We start from the raw sequence: 10,216 nt of genomic DNA, 5'->3' as shown, positions 1-10,216 counted from the left end.
GTGATGAGAGAAAAATCTATTGGGAAGATGCAAAGCAACTATCTCTCGTCTTGAATTCTTTCCTTTAATTTAAGCTAAATGCATGTAGAAATGAGTAGTACATATGCTAAACATGTTTGGGTTTGATTTTTGTGTGATAAAAGAGATGTAACTTTTGCTACTTTAAAGTCATTTAAAATTTAAAAGATAAAAGTACGTGTACTCTTCTACGAATAAAGTTTAGAGCTAAACATCCACTTATTTGAGGACAGCTGGAGTACATGATAGCATCCTTACATTGTTGGAGATATGCCCAAGAGGCAATAATAAAAGTGGTTATTGTATATCTTTATGTTTATGATAAATGTTTATATACCATGCTATAATTGTATTAACCGAAACATTGATACATGTGTGTTATGTAAACAACAATGAGTCCCTAGTAAGCCTCTTAACTAGCTTGTTGATTAATAGATTATTAATTTCATAATCATGAACATTGGATGTTATTAATAACAAGGTTATATCATTATATGAATGATGTAATGGAAACACCCATTTAAGCGTAGCATAAGATCACGTCATTAAGTTATTTGCTATAAGCTTTCGATACATAGTTACCTAGTCCTTTCGACCATGAGATCATATAAATCACTTATACTGGAAAGGTACTTTGATTACATCAAACGCCACTGCGTAAATGGGTGGTTATAAAGGTGGGATTAAGTATCCGGAAAGTATGAGTTGAGGCATATGGATCAACAGTGGGATTTGTCCATCCCGATGACGGATAGATATACTCCGGACCCTCTCGGTGGAATGTCGTCTAATGTCTTGCAAGCATATGAATAAGTTCATAAGAGACCACATACCACGGTACGAGTAAAGAGTACTTGTCGGAGACGAGGTTGAACAAGGTATAGAGTGATACCGATGATCAAACCTCGGACAAGTAAAATATCGCGTGACAAAGGGAATTGGTATCGTATGTGAATGGTTCATTCGATCACTAAGTCATCGTTGAATATGTGGGAGCCATTATGGATCTCCAGATCCCGCTATTGGTTATTGGTCGGAGAGAGATCTCAACCATGTCTACATAGTTCGCGAACCGTAGGGTGACACACTTACGGTTTGATGTTGTAATAGTAGAACTTCAATATGGAATGGAGTTCGAAGTATTGTTCGAAGTCTCGGATGGGATCCCGGACATCACGAGGAGTTCCGGAATGGTCCGGAGAATAAGATTCATATATAGAAAGTCATATTCCAAGTTTGGAAATGATCCGGTGCATTTATGGAAGGTTCCAGAAGGTTCTAGAAAAGTCCGGAAGAAATCACTAAGGAAGGAAGAGTCCCGGAGGGACTCCACCTCCCCATGGCCGGCCAACCCTGGAAGGGGGAGTCCAAGGTGGACTCCACCAAGGGGGCCGGCCACCCCCCTTCATGTAAGGGTGGGAATCCCACTTGGGTGGGAGTCCCACCTTGGGTAGGTTTCCCTACTACATGGAAGGTTTTGGGTTGGGGTCTTATTCGAAGACTTGTAGTCCAACACTTGGGGTTCCACCTATATAATGAGGGGCATAGGGGAGGGGGCCGGCCACCACAAAGCCACAAGCTGGCCGCACCCCTTGAGGCCGGCCACCCCCTCTCCCAAACCCTAGCCGCCCCCTCTCTCCTCCACCTCTCCCGCACGCTTAGCGAAGCTCCGCCGGAGTTCTCCATCGCCACCGCCACCACGCCGTCTGATGGCGTGTAACTCACACGTTCGTTGGGAACCCCAAGAGGAAGGTATGATGCGCACAACAGCAAGTTTTCCCTCAGAAAGAAACCAAGGTTTATCGAACCAGGAGGAGCCAAGAAGCACGTTGAAGGTTGATGGCGGCGGGATGTAGTGCGGCGCAACACCGGAGATTCCGGCGCCAACGTGGATCCCGCACAACACAACCAAAGTACTTTGCCCCAACGAAACAAGGTGAGGTTGTCAATCTCACCGGCTTGCCGTAACAAAGGATTAACCGTATTGTGTGGAAGATGATTGTTTGCAAGAAAACAAGTAAAGAACAAGTATTGCAGCAGATTTGTATTTCAGTATAAAAGAATGGACCGGGGTCCACAGTTCACTAGAGGTGTCTCTCCCATAAGATAAAAGCATGTTGGGTGAACAAATTAGAGTCGGGCAATTGACAAATAGAGAGAGCATAACAGTGCACATACATGTCATGATAAGTATAGTGAGATTTAATTGGGCATTACGACAAAGTACATAGACCGCCATCCAACTGCATCTATGCCTAAAAAGTCCACCTTCAGGTTATCATCCGAACCCCTTCCAAGTATTAAGTTGCAAAGCAACAGACAATTGCATTAAGTATGGTGCGTAATGTAATCAACAACTACATCCTTAGACACAGCATCAATGTTTTATCCCTAGTGGCAACAGCACAACACAACCTTAGAACTTTCTGTCACTGTCCCAGGTATCAATGAAGGCATGAACCCACTATTGAGCATAAATACTCCCTCTTGGAGTTAAGAGAAAAAACTTGGCCAGAGCCTCTACTAATAACGGAGAGCATGCAAGATCATAAACAACACATAGGTAATAACTTGATAATTAACATAACATGGTATTCTCTATCCATCGGATCCCGACAAACACAACATATAGTATTACGGATAGATGATCTTGATCATGTTAGGCAGCTCACAAGATCCAACAATGAAGCACAATGAGGAGAAGACAACCATCTAGCTACCGCTATGGACCCATAGTCCAGGGGTGAACTACTCACTCATCACTCCGGAGGCGACCATGGCGGTGAAGAGTCCTCCGGGAGATGAATCCCCTCTCCGGCGAGGTGCCGGAGGAGATCTCCAGAATCCAACGAGATGGGATTGGCGGCGGCGGCGTCTCCGGAAGGTTTTCCGTATCGTGGCTCTCGTGCATCGGGGTTTTCGCGACGGAGGCTTTAAGTAGGCGGAAGGGCAACGTGGGGGGCCACACGAGGGCCCCACACCATAGGTCGGCGCGGCCAGGGCCTGGGCCGCGCCGCCCTATGGTGGCGGCACCTCGTGGCCCCACTTCGACTCCTCTTCGGTCTTCCGGAAGCTTCGTGGCAAAATAGGACCCTGGGCGTTGATTTCGTCCAACTCCAAGAATATTTCGTTACTAGGATTTCTGAAACCAAAAACAGCAGAAAACAGCAATCGGCTCTTCGGCATCTTGTTAATAGGTTAGTTCCGTAAAATGCACGAATATGACATAAAGTGTGCATAAAACATGTAGATATCATCAATAATGTGGCATGGAACATAAGAAATTATCGATACGTCGGAGACGTATCAGCATCCCCAAGCTTAGTTCCGCTCATCCCGAGCAGGTAAAACGATAACAAAGATAATTTCTGAAGTGACATGCCATCATAACCTTGATCATACTATTTGTAAACATATGTAATGAATGCAGCGATCAAAACAATGGTAATGACATGAGTAAACAAGTGAATCATAAAGCAAAGACTTTTCATGAATAGTACTTCAAGACAAGCATCAATAAGTCTTGCATAAGAGTTAACTCATAAAGCAATAAATCAAAGTAAAGGTATTGAAGCAACACAAAGGAAGATTAAGTTTCAGCGGTTGCTTTCAACTTGTAACATGTGTATCTCATGGATAATTGTCAACATAGAGTAATATAACAAGTGCAATATGCAAGTATGTAGGAATCAATGCACAGTTCACACAAGTGTTTGCTTCTTGAGGTGGAGAGAGATAGGTGAACTGACTCAACATAAAAGTAAAAAGAATGGTCCTTCAAAGAGGAAAGCATCGATTGCTATATTTGTGCTAGAGCTTTTATTTTGAAAACATGAAACAATTTTGTCAACGGTAGTAATAAAGCATATGAGTTATGAAAATTATATCTTACAAGTTGCAAGCCTCATGCATAGTATACTAATAGTGCCCGCACCTTGTCCTAATTAGCTTGGACTACCGGATCATCGCAATGCACATGTTTTAACCAAGTGTAACAATGGGGTACCTCCATGCCGCCTGTACAAAGGTCTAAGGAGAAAGCTCGCATTTTGGATTTCTCGCTTTTGATTATTCTCAACTTAGACATCCATACCGGGACAACATGGACAACAGATAATGGACTCCTCTTTAATGCATAAGCATGTGACAACAATTATTATTCTCATATGAGATTGAGGATATATGTCCAAAACTGAAACTTCCACCATGAATCATGGCTTTAGTTAGCGGCCCAATGTTCTTCTCTAACAATATGCATGCTCCAACCATTAAGGTGGTAGATCTCTCTTACTTCAGACAAGACGGACATGCATAGCAACTCACATGATATTCAACAAAGAATAGTTGATGGCGTCCCGAGAAACATGGTTATCGCACAACAAGCAACTTAATAAGAGATAAAGTGCATAAGTACATATTCAATACCACAATAGTTTTAAGCTATTTGTCCCATGAGCTATATATTGCAAAGGTGAATGATGGAATTTTAAAGGTAGCACTCAAGCAATTTACTGGAATGGCGGATAAATACCATGTAGTAGGTAGGTATGGTGGACACAAATGGCATAGTGGTTGGCTCAAGGATTTTGGATGCATGAGAAGTATTCCCTCTCGATACAAGGTTTAGGCTAGCAAGGTTATTTGAAACAAACACAAGGATGAACGGTGCAGCAAAACTCACATAAAAGACATATTGTAAACATTATAAGACTCTACACCGTCTTCCTTGTTGTTCAAAACTCAATACTAGATATTATCTAGACTTTAGAGAAACCAAATATGCAAACCAAATTAGCAAGCTCTAAGTGTTTCTTCATTAATGGGTGCAAAGTATATGATGCAAGAGCTTAAACATGAGCACAACAATTGCCAAGTATCAAATTATCCAAGACATTTTAGAATTACTACATGTAGCATTTTCCAATTCCAACCATATAACAATTTAACGAAGAAGAAACTTCGCCTTGAATACTATGAGTAGAGCCTAAGAACATACTTGTCCATATGCTACAGCGGAGCGTGTCTCTCTCCCACAAAGCGAATGCTAGGATCCATTTTATTCAAACAAAACAAAAACAAAAACAAACCGACGCTCCAAGCAAAGTGCATAAGATGTGGCCGAATAAAAATATAGTTTCAGAGGAGGAACTCGATAATGTTGTCGATGAAGAAGGGGATGCCTTGGGCATCCCCAAGCTTAGACGCTTGAGTCTTCTTAGAATATGCAGGGATGAACCACCGGGGCATCCCCAAGCTTAGAGCTTTCACTCTCCTTGATCATATTGTATCATACTCCTCTCTTGATCCTTGAAAACTTCCTCCACACCAAACTCGAAACAACTCATTAGAGGGTTAGTGCACAATAAAAATTAACATGTTCAGAGGTGACACAATCATTCTTAACACTTCTGGACATTGCATAAAGCTACTGGACATTAATGGACCAAAGAAATTCATCCAACATAGCAAAAGAGGCAATGCGAAATAAAAGGCAGAATCTGTCAAAACAGAACAGTCCGTAAAGATGGATTTTATTAGGGCACCAGACTTGCTCAAATGAAAATGCCCAAATTGAATGAAAGTTGCGTACATATCTGAGGATCACTCACGTAAATTGGCATAATTTTCTGAGTTACCTACAGAGAATTAGACCCAGATTCGTGACAGCAAAGAAATCTGTTTCTGCGCACTAATCCAAATCTAGTATTTACTTTACTATCAAAGACTTTACTTGGCACAAAAAAACATAAAACTAAGATAAGGAGAGGTTGCTACTGTAGTAAACAACTTCTAAGACTCAAATATAAAACAAAAATACTGTAGTAAAAACATGGGTTGTCTCCCATAAGCGCTTTTCTTTAACGCCTTTCAGCTAGGCGCAGAAAGTGTGTATCAAGTGACATCAAGAGACGAAGCATCAACATCATAATTTGTTCTAATAACAGAATCATAAGGTAACTTTATTCTCTTTCTAGGGAAGTGTTCCATACCTTTCTTGAGAGGAAATTGATATTTAATATTACCTTCCTTCATATCAATAGTAGCACCAACGGTTCGAAGAAAAGGTCTTCCCAATATAATGGGGCAAGATGCATTGCATTCAATATCCAAGACAACAAAATCAACGGGGACAAGGTTATTGTTAACCATAATATGAACATTATCAACTCTCCCCAAAGGTTTCTTTTTAGCATTATCAGCGAGATTAACATCCAAATAACAGTTTTTCAATGGTGGCAAGTCAAGCATATCATCGACTTTCTTAGGCATAACGAAATACTTGCACCAAGATCACATAAAGCATTACAATCAAAATCATTGACCCTCATTTTAATGATGGGCTCCCAACCATCCTCTAGCTTTCTAGGAATAGAAGTTTCAAGTTTTAGTTTCTCTTCTCTAGCTTTTATGAGAGCATTTGTAATATGTTTTGTGAAAGCCAAGTTTATAGCACTAGCATTGGGACTCTTAGCAAGTTTTTGTAAGAACTTTATAACTTCAGAGATGTGGCAATCATCAAAATCTAAATCATTACAATTTAAAGCAATGGGATTATCATCCCCAAGGTTGGAAAAAATTTCAGCAGTTTTATCACAGGCAGTTTCAGCAGTTTTAGCAGTTTCAGGTAATTTTGCGCGCTTTACACTAGGAGTAGAAACATTGCCAACACCAATTATTTTACCATTGATAGTAGAAGGTGCAGCAACATGTGAATCATTAGCATTGCTAGTGGTGGTAATAGTCCAAACTTTAGCTACATTACTCTTTTTAGCTAGTTTTTCATTTTCTTCTCTATCCCACCTAGCACGCAGTTCAGCCATTAATCTATATTCTCATTAATTCTAACTTGGATGGAATTTGCTGTAGTAACAATTTTATTTTCAATATCCCTATTAGGCATAACTTTCGATTTCAAAAGATCAACATCAGAGGCAAGACTATCAACTCTAGAAGCGAGAATATCAATTTTATTGAGCTTTTCCTCAACAGATTTGTTAAAGGCAATTTGTGTACTAATAAATTCTTTAAGCATAGCTTCAAGTCCAGGGGGTGTATTCGTATTATTGTTGTAAGAATTCCCATAAGAATTAGCATAACCGTTACCATTATTATAAGGATATGGCCTATAGTTATTACTAGAATTGTTCCGATAAGCATTGTTGTTGAAATTATTATTTTTAATGAAGTTTACATCAACATGTTCTTCTTGGGCAACCAATGAAACTAATGGAACATTATTAGGATCAACATTAGTCCTATCATTCACAAGCATAGACATAATAGCATCAATCTTATCATTCAAGGAAGAGGATTCTTCAACAGAATTTACCTTCTTACCTTGTGGAGTTCTTTCCGTGTGCCATTCGGAGTAATTAATCATCATATTATCAAGGATCTTTGTTGCTTCACCAAGAGTGATGGACATAAAGGTACCTCCAGCAGCTGAATCCAATAAATTCCGCGAAGAAAAATTTAGTCATGCATAGAAGGTTTGGATGATCATCCAAGTAGTCAGTCCATGGGTTGGGCAATTTTTAACCAAAGATTTCATTCTTTCCCAAGCTTGAACAACATGTTCATTATCTATTTGTTTAAAATTCATTATGCTACTTCTCAAAGATATAATTTTAGCAGGGGGATAATATCTACCAATAAAAGCATCCTTGCATTTAGTCCAGGAATCAATACTATTCTTAGGCAGAGATAGCAACCAATCTTTAGCTCTTCCTCTTAATGAGAAAGGAAACAATTTCAATTTAATAATATCACCATCTACATCTTTATACTTTTGCATTTCACATAGTTCAACAAAATTATTGAGATGGGCAGCAGCATCATCAGAACTAACACCAGAAAATTGCTCTCGCATAACAAGATTCAGTAAAGCAGGTTTAATTTCAAAGAATTCTGCTGTAGTAGCAGGTGGAGCAATAGGTGTGCATAAGAAATCATTATTATTTGTGGTTGTGAAGTCACACAACTTAGTATTTTCAGGGGCATTCATTTTAGCAGTAGTAAATAAAACAAACTAGATAAAGTAAATGCAAGTAATATTTTTTGTGTTTTTGATATAGCAAACAAGACAGTAAATAAAGTAAAGCTAGCAACTATTTTTTTTGTGTTTTGATATAAGTGCAGCAAACAAAGTAGTAAATAAAATAAAGCAAGACAAAAACAAAGTAAAGAGATTGGGAAGTGGAGACTCCCCTTGCAGCGTGTCTTGATCTCCCCGGCAACGGCGCCAGAAAAAGATGCTGGCGTGTAGTTGACGTGGGAGTTAGAAATCTTTGTGGTGTAGCTTTTCTTCGTTCCCCGGCAACGGCGCCAGAAAAAGAGCTTGATGACGTGTAACTCACACGTTCGTTGAGAACCCCAAGAGGAAGGTATGATGCGCACAACAGCAAGTTTTCCCTCAGAAAGAAACCAAGGTTTATCGAACCAGGAGGAGCCAAGAAGCACGTTGAAGGTTGATGGCGGCGGGATGTAGTGCGGCGCAGCACCAGAGATTCCGGCGCCAACGTGGAACCTGCACAACACAACCAAAGTACTTTGCCCCAACGAAACAGTGAGGTTGTCAATCTCACCGGCTTGCTGTAACAAAGGATTAACCGTATTGTGTGGAAGATGATTGTTTGCAAGAAAACAGTAAAGAACAAGTATTGCAGCAGATTTGTATTTCAGTATAAAAGAATGGACCGGGGTCCACAGTTCACTAGAGGTGTCTCTCCCATAAGATAAAAGCATGTTGGGTGAACAAATTACAGTCGGGCAATTGACAAATAGAGAGAGCATAACAATGCACATACATGTCATGATAAGTATAGTGAGATTTAATTGGGCATTACGACAAAGTACATAGACCGCCATCCAACTACATCTATGCCTAAAAAGTCCACCTTCGAGTTATCATCCGAACCCCTTCCAGTATTAAGTTGCAAAGCAACAGACAATTGCATTAAGTATGGTGCGTAATGTAATCAACAACTACATCCTTAGACATAGCATCAATGTTTTATCCCTAGTGGCAACAGACACAACACAACCTTAGAACTTTCTGTCACTGTCCCAGGTATCAATGAAGGCATGAACTCACTATCGAGCATAAATACTCCCTCTTGGAGTTAAGAGAAAAAACTTGGCCAGAGCCTCTACTAATAACGGAGAGCATGCAAGATCATAAACAACACATAGGTAATAACTTGATAATTAACATAACATGGTATTCTCTATCCATCGGATCCCGACAAACACAACATATAGTATTACGGATAGATGATCTTGATCATGTTAGGCAGCTCACAAGATCCAACAATGAAGCACAATGAGGAGAAGACAACCATCTAGCTACTGCTATGGACCCATAGTCCAGGGGTGAACTACTCACTCATCACTCCGGAGGCAACCATGGCGGTGAAGAGTCCTCCGGGAGATGAATCCCCTCTCCGGTAGGGTGCCGGAGGAGATCTCCAGAATCCCCCGAGATGGGATTGGCGGCGGCGGCGTCTCTGGAAGGTTTTCCGTATCGTGGCTCTCGGTACTGGGGTTTTCGCGACGGAGGCTTTAAGTAGGCGGAAGGGCAACGTGGGGGGCCACACGAGGGCCCCACACCATAGGTCGGCGCGGCCGTGGCCCGGGCCGCGCCGCCCTATGGTGGCGGCACCTCGTGGCCCCACTTCGACTCCTCTTCGGTCTTCCGGAAGCTTCGTGGCAAAATAGGACCCTGAGCGTTGATTTCGTCCAACTCCGAGAATATTTCGTTACTAGGATTTCTGAAACCAAAAACAGCAGAAAACAGAATCGGCTCTTCGGCATCTTGTTAATAGGTTAGTTCCAGAAAATGCACGAATATGACATAAAGTGTGCATAAAACATGTAGATATCATCAATAATGTGGCATGGAACATAAGAAATTATCGATACGTCGGAGACGTATCACCGTCGTGCTGCCGGAGTCAAGGAGGAGCTACTACTTCCGCTGCCCGCTGGAATGGGGAGAAGGACGTCGTCTTCATCAACACCGAACGTGTGACCGAGTATGGAGGTGCTGCCCGATCGTGGCACCGTGATCAAGATCTTCTACGCGCTTTTGCAAGCGGCAAGTGATCGTCTACCGCAGCAACAAGAGCCTCATCTTGTAGGCTTTGGAAATCTTCAAGGGTGAGTCTCGATCATCTCCTCGTTGCTTCCGTCTTCTAGA

The sequence above is a fragment of the Lolium rigidum genome, chromosome 1 (assembly GCF_022539505.1).
Source record: "Lolium rigidum isolate FL_2022 chromosome 1, APGP_CSIRO_Lrig_0.1, whole genome shotgun sequence".
In the NCBI taxonomy this organism is placed as follows: domain Eukaryota; kingdom Viridiplantae; phylum Streptophyta; class Magnoliopsida; order Poales; family Poaceae; genus Lolium; species Lolium rigidum.
The sequence above is the reverse complement of the archived record's forward strand: the minus strand, read 5'-3'. Positions refer to the sequence as shown.